This window comes from Aegilops tauschii, chromosome 6, assembly GCF_002575655.3.
Source record: "Aegilops tauschii subsp. strangulata cultivar AL8/78 chromosome 6, Aet v6.0, whole genome shotgun sequence".
Lineage (NCBI taxonomy): Eukaryota > Viridiplantae > Streptophyta > Magnoliopsida > Poales > Poaceae > Aegilops > Aegilops tauschii.
The window spans coordinates 145,036,820-145,048,883 of NC_053040.3; positions in this window are offsets into that span (position 1 = coordinate 145,036,820).

The following is a 12,064-nucleotide window of genomic DNA, read 5'->3' on the forward strand; positions in this document are numbered from 1 at the left end:
CCAGGGAGAATCCCCTGGCCGAATCGTAAGTACTCAAAGGCACTTATATACACGTATATCTAATCTTCTTTACTTCGTGTTTTTAATATGTCAAATTTTGTGTTGCAGTCCAGCCCACGCCCGCCCCCAACGATCCTCATCTTCGGGGAATTGGCTGGATCCAACTGTGATGGATAGCGGGTCGGTTCTGGCGGCCTCCTGTCCCAAGGCCATGGACGACAACGAGGTGTTGTCCCGAAGGACCTCCCCAGGCCAGGGAGTACCAGAGGCCGTCAAGGCGGCGCCAGAGGGCGATACCTCAGCCGCGGGACACATGGGGCAGCAAATCCCCCCGGAGACTGGCGATGGGGGCCGTATCCAATTCGGCCCCTAGCCGAATACTATTCCGGAGGCCCTTACGGCTCCGGAATCAGGCAAGCAGCCTCCTTCGAAGGAAGCAGGTGCACCTATTCTGCCGATGACCTCTGTCCATCCAGAGGCACCGGATACTCCATTGGAAGCGCTGCAAGGTGCTTCCATTGTTGAGGAACACCGTATCCTTATGGGTATGGTGATTGAGAGGATTCAGTCCGCTATGAGCGGACTAACCGAAGCCTGCACCAGCCTTCTAACAGGCTTTGAGGTATGCGACGTAATTTATGCAGAAAAGAATGTCATAGTATAGATAGTAGCCCCTGAGACACTGTCCGGTGGTCGAGACGAGAAGCCGGACAGAGGATCAAATCATTTTCGCTGGAGACTAACCATACATGTCTATGTGAATAAGCAGGCGTTGATGCTGGCTGTGACCTCCCATTCTGCCGAAGTCTCCAAACTGAAGCAGAATCTGGAGCAGGCCGAGGAAGAGCTTAGTCGTGTGAGAAAACAACTCGAGGACCAGCAAGGTATGCAATGGTCTATTCAGATCTAAAAAGATATGAATTTCTTGTGTTGAGCATGCTATCATCATATTTTGTAGGAGCTGCGACCAAGGTGGAGTCCCTCGAGAATGCGCTAGACGAGGCCCAGAAGAGAGCGGTGGAGGAACAAGCCGCCCGCGAAAAGCACGAGGCCAGGGTCAGGGAGGTCTAGCAGGAGCTCCAGGATGCCGTAAAGAAAATGCGAGTCCTTGGAGCGCAATATTGTGGAGCAAGAGTCCGAACTTGCCAAGGCCCGCCAAAGCACGCAAGAGGCCCGGGTTGAAGCCCAGGGCGCCCTCAAGGAAATCTAGGAGGCCAGGAAGATCGCGGCGGGTAAGGCCTTTATTATGTAGAGCAAATATGTGAGGAAAAGTTACCTCTTAATGACCCGGATTTGGAGTTCTCCAGGAGCGTTTGCGGATCTGCCGTGCAGTGTTGCTGATGCCGCGGAGTTCTTCCGAGCCGAAGAGGGGAGCTCAACGGAGAAGCTGTTCTGGTCGCCATACCTTGCGCGAGAGCATCCGGTGCCCTTTAGCGATCAGCTTAAACAGCTGACCGAACTGCATAGGGTGGCCGAATTGGCCATGAAGGATTTGATAATCCATCTATGGTCAGCCGAAGCCATACCCAGCAGCTACTTCGGACTCATGAAGCGGCTGGTCAATGCCTGCCCTCGGTTTGATGCCATGAAGCGATCGGTCTGCATCGAAGTTGCGCGGATGGCCTTCGCCCGTGTCAAGGTGCAGTAGGCGAAGATGGATGCCGTCAAGCTCGTAACCGAGGGACCGCCCGTGGGCAAGGAGCACCGCACGCCCGAGCGTTATTTTGATGATGTCCTGAAGGGGTCCCGCATTGTAGAGGGCCGGTGTTCAAAAGACATTATCTTTGAATGAATACATTCATGTTATCCCGTCCTGTATTATGAAAACAAGGCCGATATGTAATGTAATGCCTGCTGTTTATTTAAAATTTTACCTCCTATGCGGCCGTTTTATTAAATCTGAGAGTTGGCCAGTCGTCGGCTTCAGCCCCCACGTAGGTAGTACGGGGGTGTTCAGGTTGAAACTTAAACACTCTTGATCCAAGATTTTGGACCTTGAAGGAGGTGTTTAGCGCAGCGAACCAGGCAATAGGACTATGTGGTTTTATCACCGTCACTTAGCCATAGGAGTTTGACAATAGAAATGTAGGGGCAGCCCCTAGTTGACATTTGTTAGTCCGGACTAGGGTGCTGTAGACACCTGATCGGGTGGATGCCAATCCGTCGCATAATGCGGGAAAAATCACAAGAGATTTTAACCTCCGAACAGCTGACTAGCTCGCGCCGCATCATGACAGTCAGTTTTCGGCTTTATCTACTGAGGTGCTCATCCAGATAAACCAGGACACAATTGCAGTAGTTCTCCCTTTACTACCCTAGCCGATAAGATGGAACGTAAGGTAGCAAGCACAGGAGCCGGGCAACCCAACTATTGACCAAAGACATGATTCGTAGCCGATGCATATAATGCTAACTTCGGGGTGCTGAACGATACTGTAAAAATGTTTGGACTTGTTGCCGTAGTATGGAGCGTAATGAAGCCCCTGGCGAATTAAGGCGTACCAAAGTGTACGGATGCAATCAATAATAATAGTGAAATAAAATGAAGTAGAAAGCCAGTGCCACATGAGTTGGGCCGCAAACTATTTTCATTATAATTTGATTAATACGTCGAAGCGTATTTGTACAAATAGTGCGATAGGCAACGGGGCTATTTAACATGCCGAGACCAAGGGGGAGCTTCGCGCGGGTCCTGAAAAACAGGTAGTGTGATCGTCAAGAAGACCACCTAGAGAGTCCCCCACACGTCAACTCTACTTGCCGCCTTGGTATATCCATCCTTTGAAAGGATCGATGATCAGGCTGTCGTGAGGGACCTTTGGAAAAGAAACCTAAAAAGAATAAAAAGAAAAGGGAAAATATGTGTGTTCAGGGAAGGTCGAGCCATATTATGGACCACAACCGAGTTACGCCGCCGTCTTTGCCCATGGTATTTTGAGTGCGTAGTTATGTATGCATGGTGCGTATGCCCCTATGTGTTCGGGACTGAGACGGAGGCCGAATTGCTAGTCGAACTCCTGACGAGCTGGACTGTCATGCTGCGGAGTAGTCCGGATTTGTTTGACAGTGTCTGGGAGCTTGACCGCCGAATTAAAATTCTGCTTGATAAGGCCGCTCTGTATTTCCATTGCAAGGGCCGCTCGGTACGGAGGGAGCGTTCCGTGTTTCCATTGACTGTTATGACACCACGTGGTTCAGGAATCTTGAGTTTGAGATAAGCATAGTGCGGCACCGCATTGAATCGAGCAAATGCGGTTCGTCCGAGCAGTGCGTGATAGCCACTACAAAAAGGTAAGATATCAAAGATCAAGTCCTTCCTTCGGAAGTTGTCCGGGGATCCAAAAACGACTTCCAATGTGATTGAGCCTGTGTAGCGGGCCTCTACGCCTGGTATTACTCCTTTGAAGGTAGTTTTTGTGGGCTTGATCCTTGATGGATCGCTGCCCATCTTGCGGACGGTGTCCTGATATAGCAGGTTGAGGCTGCTGCCACCGTCCATGAGGACGCGCGTAAGGTGGAATCTAGCAATGATTGGGTCGAGGACCAATGCGGCTGAACCGCCATGATGGATACTGCTCGGATGATCCCTGCGATCGAAGGTGATCGGACAGGACGACCATGGGTTGAATTTTGGGGAGACTGGCTCTATCGCATAGACGTCCCGGAGCACTCGTTTGCGCTCCCTCTTGGGGATATGTGTAGCGTATATCATGCTCACCGTTTTAACATGGGGGGGACTTCTTTTGTTCCCCTATGTTCGGCGGATGGGGCTCCTCGTCGTCTTTCTCACTTTGCGACCCCTTCTCCTTATCTTCGGCATTTAACTTGCCGGCCTGTTTAAAGACCCAACAACTCCGGTGGGTATGATTGGGTGGTTTATCAGGGGTGCTGTGGATCTGACATGGACGATCGAGTATGCGGTCCAAGCTGGAAGAGCCCGGATTGTTCCTTTTGTATGGCTTCTTCCACTGACCGGACTTGGAGCCACTGAATCCGGCGTTGACCGTCGTGTCATCAGTATTGTCACCATTGTTTCGATGCTTATGCCTATTCCGTCGGGGCTTACCGTTGCTATTCTTGGCTTCAGAGGTGCCAGGTTTGCTTGTATTATTATTGCTACGGACTAGCCAACTATCTTCGCCCGCACAAAAGCGGGTCATAAGTGATGCGAGGGCCGCCATGGACTTCGGCTTATCTTGGCCGAGGTGTCGGGTGAGCCATTCATTGCAGATGCTATGCTTAAAGACCCCTAGGGCTTCGGCTCCCGGACAGTCGACGATCTGGTTCTTTTTAGTTAGGAACCTAGTCCAGAATTTCCTGGCAGACTGTCCGGGCTGTTGAACTATGTGACTTAAGTCATTGGCATCCGGAGGTCGGACGTATGTGCCTTGGAAGTTGTCGCGGAAGGCGTCTTCCAACTCCTCCCAGCTGCCAATAGAGTTTTCAGGTAGGCTGTTCAACCAGTCTTGACCTGGTCCCTTGAGTTTGAGCGGGAGGTATTTGATGGTATGAAGATCATCACCATGGGCCATATGAATATGGAGAAGAAAGTCCTCAGTCCATACCGTGGGATCTATTGTTCCATCATATGATTCGATATTCACGGGTTTAAACCCTTCTGGGAATTCGTGTTCCATTACTTCATCAGTGAAGCAGAGGGGGTGTGCGGCGCCCCTATATCAGGCCAGGTCGCGACGTAGCTCGGATGGAGTCCGTCTGCTGTTTTTGGCCCGGGCGTAGTTATGCTTGTCACATTCGGCTAGATAGCCATTGTCGCGCGTCGGGGCACGCCCCCGCGATCTGTGGATCGATCTTGTCGGACCTCCCCTACTCTTCAGGTCTTGCCGTAGGTCATATCTGTATCCCCGAGTTGTTGTGTCTCTACCTTTACTGCGAGATAGTATGGGCTGGTGTTCGGCTTGATTTGCCGTTTTGTCCCGGCCGCGTGGTGGTCGGTCAGCCGCATTACGTGCTGATGGTACGGGCTCAAGTGCCTCGTCGTCAAATTGAGGTAGCAATTTACGCTTCGGGTAACTTTTAGTTGGGCGCTCGAGGCCGTATTCCTCGGCTGCCAGGACGTTAGTCCATCTGTTGTTGAGTAGGTCTTGATCAGCTTGAAGCTGCTGCTGTGTCTTTTTCAGGCTCCTTGCGGTGGCTAATAGTCGGGGCTTGAAGCGCTCCTGCTCGAGAGATTCCTCAAGCATGATAAAGTCTTCGTCGCCGAGGCTCACCTCATCCTTGGAGAGTGGAAGATAGTTACTGTCCTCTGAGTCTTCATTTATGGCCTGTTCATTAGGGCTAACTTGCCCATCTTCTCGATCGTCCTATTCGGAGGTTTGCTCGACGGGGTTTTCCTGGTCTTCGGCATCGTCTCAAGTATTGTTGTCTCTCATGCCGGTATTGCTGTCTTTGCCGCGGCATGATTTAGAGCGGCGCCGTCGGCGTTTTGGTTATTTCTCAGGAGGTTTATCCTCTAGTGGATTTTTCTCGTTATCGCCGTCACGCTCTTTGGGTGTATCCACCATGTACACGTCATACGAAGAGGTGGCCATCCAGCATCCGGTAAACGGCGGGTTTTGGGCCTGCTCTTCTCCGTCATCGTCGTCCATACCGTCGATGTCTTCGGAGCTGTAATCGAGCATGTCAGTTAAGTCCTCCACAGTGGCGATGAAGTGGGTGCTGGGTGGGACGTAAAATTCCCCGCTCTCAGCCCCTAGTCCAGACTGGGCGTAGTTCGGATGTTGCTCCTCCGTAATAACGAGGGATCATATCAAGTCCAGAGCCTCGCTTAAAGGAGAGGTTTGGCCAGGGAGAAAAGAATCCGTGGAGTAAGACGGGAAGGAGGCTTCCTGGCCGAGCTCACACAATGCTGACTCTGAGGGTTCGGAGCTAGTGTTCGGAGAAGAGTCCGGCATCCTGATGGTTGCCAGCAACACTACTTCCTCCGGTCCTCCTGTACTAGGCTCAGTGGCCGCAGATAGTCCGGCGGGCTCAGGAATCCCGTCTTCAGACCTGGCTATGCACTCCGGATCTAAGGCTAGAGCAGAGGTTGTGGTCATGAACCCTTGGAAGATCAAGTCTCCTCGGATATCAGCGACATAGTCCAGATTTCCAAAACTAATCTAGTGACCAGGGGCGTAGCTGTCGATCTGCTCTAGATGGCCAAGCGAGTTGGCCCGCAGTGCGAAGCCGCCGAATACGAAGATCTGGCCGGGGAAAAAACATCCCCCGGGGCAGCGTTGTTGTAGACGATGGATGGAGCCATCGAACCTTCCAATGACGACACAGTGGAACTCCCAATGAAAGCACCAATGTCGTGTCAAAACCGGCGGATCTCGGGTAGGGGGTCCCGAACTGTGCGTCTAAGGTCGATGGTAATAGGAGACAGGGGACACGATGTTTTACGCAGGTTCGGGCCCTCTTAATGGAGATAATACCCTACGTCCTGCTTGATTGATCTTGATGAGTACGAGGATTACAAGAGTTGATCTACCACAAGATCATTGTGGCTAAACCCTAGAAGTCTAGCCTGTATGATAATGATTACCTCTACAGACTAAACCCTCCATTTTATATAGAAACCGGAGGGACCTAGGGTTGTACAGAGTCGGTTTACAGAGAAAGGAATCTACACATCCGAATCGCCAAGCTTGCCATCCACGCAAAGGAGAGTCCCATCCGGACATGGGAGAAAGTCTTCCATCTTGTATCTTCATGGCCCATTAGTCCGGCCCACGTCACATACGGCAGACGCCCGAGGACCCCTTAATCCAGGACTCCCTCAGTAGCCCCTGAACCAGGCTTCAATGACGATGTGTCCGGCGTGCAGATTGTCTTCGGCATTGCAAGGCAGGTTCCTCCTCCGAATACTTCAAAGTAGTCGTTGAACATAGAAAACGTGTCCGGCTCTGCAAAACAAGCTCCTCATACAGCCGCAAAGAGTATAATATCAACAAGTCCAATCAACTGACATCTTTGGTAATGAGACGCCACGTCCTTGCACGGTCATTATTTCGAACCGTTTTTTTAGCCTCTCGCTCCATGTTTCGAGATGCGGTTTTCATTGGCACGTCTTGTCAAAGCAGAGATCGTGTCCCCTTATTGCGGGATTCTCATCAATACGGGCATGGGTAATCCAATTGCGCCGCCTACACGACCCGTGGGGAATAGGCGAGTTTTAAGGCGAGTGGGGAGGCGCTTGATATTCACTGCCTTTATAAAGAGATAAGGATTCACCTCTTGCACCCACGCCTTCCTTCTCTCTGCCCATCCATTCTTGAGCTCCAGCGCCCAAGCTTCCATTTTTTCCGCCTCAAAAAGCTCTCCAGCCATGTCCGGATCCGGAGCGCAGGGCAAGTGGGTGGCCTCCTCCATCACGGAAAAGGACATTACGAAGCTCCGGGAGGTGGGGTACTTGGCCCCAGAAATCGCCCACCGGCTTCCGGCCAAGGGGCAGATTGTCCCCACCCCGAAGTCCCATGAGATGGTGGTGTTCATTCCCCACTTCATCCGCGGGTTGGGATTTTACCTCCACCCATTCAGCCGGGGACTCATGTTATACTATGGGCTAGATTTCCATGATCTGGCCCCGAATTCCTTCCTCAACATCTCCGCATTCATTGTCGTGTGCGAGGCCTTCCTCCGCATCCAACCCCACTTTGGATTGTGGCTAAAGACCTTCAATGTGAAGCCGAAGGTGGTGGGTGGTCAACACGCAGAGTGCGGAGGCGCTATGGTGAGCAAGATGTTCAACGTCACGTGGCCCAAAGGCACCTTTGTGGAGACTGTCAAAGGGTGGTAGCAGCAGTGGTTCTACATCACAGAGCCCCGCGACAGCACCTGGGCCGCGGCTACTGAATTCAATTCCGGGGCCCCAATGCGGCTCACCTCCTGGCTAGAGAAGGGCCTGGACTGGGCCTCGTCGGACAAGCTGACGGTGCTGCAGACGTCAAGAGCATGGTGGACAAGAACATCAAGCTTGTCAATGTGATCCAGGTGATGCTTTTTCGCCGGATCCTTCCTTGCCAAAGCCGGACTTGCAATTTGTGGGAGTTCGATCCGGCCAAGCACTAGACCTTGCAACAGTTCTTCGGCGCTACGCACGAAGGCATCTGGAAGGTGCTTTTCAAGGCCAATGAGACATGGCCGGAGATGACCGAGGACCGTGGGTACAACCTGACCCATCCCGCCAGTCCGGTAAATTTTTCGCATTCCAAGGTGTATCCTTCACCTGTATGTTCAAGGAAGATGTCTAAGTTTCCCTATCTGTCTTTTCAGCGCTGGACAACGAAGGCGGAGCGGATCCAGAGTCCGGCTCCACTGCCCGAAAACCCAGCAATCCCACTTCTGAAAAAGATGCTGGTTCCGGCGCCCTACCAGGCACAGGAGAAGAAGGCCAAGGAGACCCAAAGTGGCCTCCGCCGTAAAGGCACTTCGGATGTGACGTCCGAAGACGCCGAAGCCCACTCCTCCCCCGCCACCGAGGATGACGAGGAGCAGGAGGAGAGCAACTCCTCCTCGAGGGGGGTAGAAAGAAAAGGGCGGCCTCCACAAATCTGGAGGCAGAGGCATCCAAGAAGGGGAAGGTCTCCCTCGCGGACAACTCCGCGTTGGACACTGATAGGAGTTCCGAGTGGCGCCCCAGGGAGAATCCCCTGGCCGAATCGTAAGTACTCAAAGGCACTTATATACACATATATCCAATCTTCTTTACTTCATGTTTTTAATATGTCAAATATTGTGCTGCAATTCGGCCCACGCCCGCCCCCAGCGATCCTCATCTTCGAGGAATTCGTTAGATCCAAATGTGATGGACAGCGGGTCGCTTTCGGCGGCCTCCTCTCCCAAGGGCACGGACGACGCCGAGGTATTGTCCCGAAGGACCTCCCAGTCCAGGGAGAAGTACAGGAGGCCATCAGGGCGGCGCCAGAGGGCAATACCTCAGTGGCCGGACACATGGGGGAGCAAATCCCCCCGGAGACTGGCGATGGGGGCCATATCCAATTCGGCCCCCAGCCGAATACTATTCCGGAGGCCCTTACGGCTCCGGAATCAGGCAAGCAGCCTCCTTCGAAGGAAGGAGGTGCACCTATTCCACCGGTGACCTCTGTCCATCCAGAGGCACCGGATACTCCATTGGAAGTGCTGCAAGGTGCTTCCATTGTTGAGGAACACCATATCCTTATGGGTATGGTGATTGAGAGGGTTCAGTCCGCTAAGAGCGGACTGATCGAAGCCTACACCAGCCTTCTAAACAGGCTTTGAGGTATGCGACATAATTTATGCAGAAAAGAATGTCATAGTATAGATAGTAGCCCCTGAGACACTGTCCAGTGGTCGAAAAGAGAAGCCGGACAGAGGATCAAATAATTTTTGCTGGAGACTAACAATACATGTCTATGTGAATAAGTAGGCGTTGATGCTGGCTGCGACCTCCCATTCTGCCGAAGTCTCCAAACGAGACAGACATGTACCCAGGAGTGGACGTACGAATATGAGTAATGTAGCTTGGTAAGTGAAGTAGAAAGGCACAAATAGTATCAACATGCGTGGCATATAGGCATTTGTCTCTTAGTACCACTAAGTGTTGTACGTGCAATGCCCGGTGATGTTATGGAGTACGTGCCTAAGTACTCTAGTACTACTATATTAATTGGAGGCACATATTAGGTTTTATATTTGTTTACGTGTATGCCCCGAGACCTTCCAACTAGACGTGTCTTTCTCTTCGGGCCGCACTTTGTATCGTTCATACCACTAGTACTACTACGGGTGGTCTCCGACCCTGAAGTGGAGACGCTCTACCACGCTATTCATGTCCCACTCCTTTCGCTGACGTGTGGGACATCCAACACGTGCCGTGTTTGGCACTCCTTCATCGTAAGAGTTGAAACACTAGCATTCATCAGAAATAAAAAATAAACATAAATCAGCAGTGATACTATACCACGCGGTTTCCTTGCTCCTCGATATCGGAAAGAATACTTCCGTTCGCCGACATGTGTGACGACGACCATCCTTCTCCACTTGCCATGCCCGCAGAACTCCAAGGGAGAGTCACCCCGGTTGTCGCACCGCGGTAATTAATAATGAGCCGTCAAATCACAGAACCAACCTTTCCCACTCTGAAGTTGCTCGGACGAAGGAACCATCATGACTTCATTGAATTCCGCTTCTTGAAGAAAACTACTGTACCAGCAGTACTGCTAGCTACAGTAGTTACTCCAGCAGAGGCCTCCTTTTGTTCATATAATAGGAATTTTAAAGGAATATGAAAATCATACGAAGTGAGATGACATGCATCTCAATTCCTATAGAGAAAGAGATGCCATTTGATGCTTAGGATAGGAACTTTTCCATTGAGTCTAGGCTAATGCACTCGTAATTTGCTCTAAAAACTACAGTAGTAACTAGTAGTACTGGTACATGCTTGTAATTCATTAAACAAACGTACGGGCGACACAGAAACACACTAACTACTAGTACTACTACTTCTGACATGCTGGCCAGACGCCGTCGTTCTCCTTCCCGGCTTTGTCGGCGACACCCCATCGTGGTTGGATCTCCGCCGAACTCTCTGCAGCAGCGCGTGCGTCCTCTTCTTTCTTGCGGCGGCGGGCCGCTCTTTTCTTGAGTGCTTTCTGAATTTTTTGCTCCCTCTATGCGGCTTTCGGCGCCTCTTGCCCTACAGCCCATTCGGCCTTGGCAGCTTCAAATTCCGCCCACATAGCTGTGAGGTCGCGAGCGGCGATGAACTCGGCATGGCGGGATGCCATTGCTTCCCTACCATTCTGTATGTGGTCGTGGGCGGCGAGGAACTCGGCGCGGCGGGATGCCATCGCTTCCTTACTGGTTAGTGTGCGGCGCGGTGGCATGAACGACACTTGGTGACAGCTCTGGGGTGGTGTGGCCGGACAACCGTAAAGTGCATTGGTTTGTCAAGAGCTCACCAGATAGAAGACGCGGGAAATTTGGATTCCCCTTCAATCCTGGTCATTTATTACCGAGTAAAATGCATTGGCGGTCATCGAACTTGTCTTGATAGCTCACTTTGATCATTGTATACAATATCTGGTGATTATACAGTCACTGGGGCACCGTATAGCTCCGTATTTGTCTGGTTGACCAGTCAAACAGTCCGCATGCGCCTCATTAGATTGTGTTCTTTATCTATCTATCTATGCGGGCCCACCTGTCAGTGGAGAAAGAAACGAAAACCAAAATTATGCGTATGTGAGGAATCAAACCACGGACTCATCGCTGCAATGCACACCCGTCAGCCAAATGAAAATTAAATACTTTGCGTTAAATGCACAAACGGATTTTTTTTATATTATACGTGATGCACAATTAGCGCACACCGTCCATAGAGGCAAGTAGCATGCACGCGTGCAGACAGCCAAACACTCACGCTCACGCTGTCAAACCATGCTAATGCATGCATGTCGCCCTCTCAATCAAAGTCCTGCTCATGGTGCAATGCAAAAGGCGAGCCCGTCACCTGCGTGCCCCGGTGGTGCGTGACATTACTGTTTAGACGTTTGCTGGAGGCCTCCGCGAACACCGAGCATGTATTCACCTGGCTCAACACCAATGGTCATACTCGTGACTCGGTACCTTGCTCATGTATATCGTCCATCACAAGGACAATCTATAAAACAGCCTAGCTAGAGAGGGTACTATGGTACGAAGTATGTACTATCATGAGCAACCAATCATAGTGCCACTGCACACGAGTGTGTGTCTGATCGATTCGTCCATTATTCGTAAGTTATGCATGTTTGTGTGGTGTCTAATGGTGGTCATCGAAGGCTAGCTGGCGACAAGAGCGGTTGCATGGACGCCTGGTTGTCAATACGTGCCGCATACGCTTCAAAGGCTCGTCATCCATGAGTTCACATTTTGCCACCACGCTAGCGTCTGACCGCCCTGGCCTACCGAAACCCCTTCCATCTCTAGCGCACGCTTCCCGCCTGAAACAGTCACCGTCTCTCCAGAACGTCAATGCCGCATTCACCAGACTTAACTGTAGGTGCAGTTCGTGTGTCACTGACATGCGGGCCAG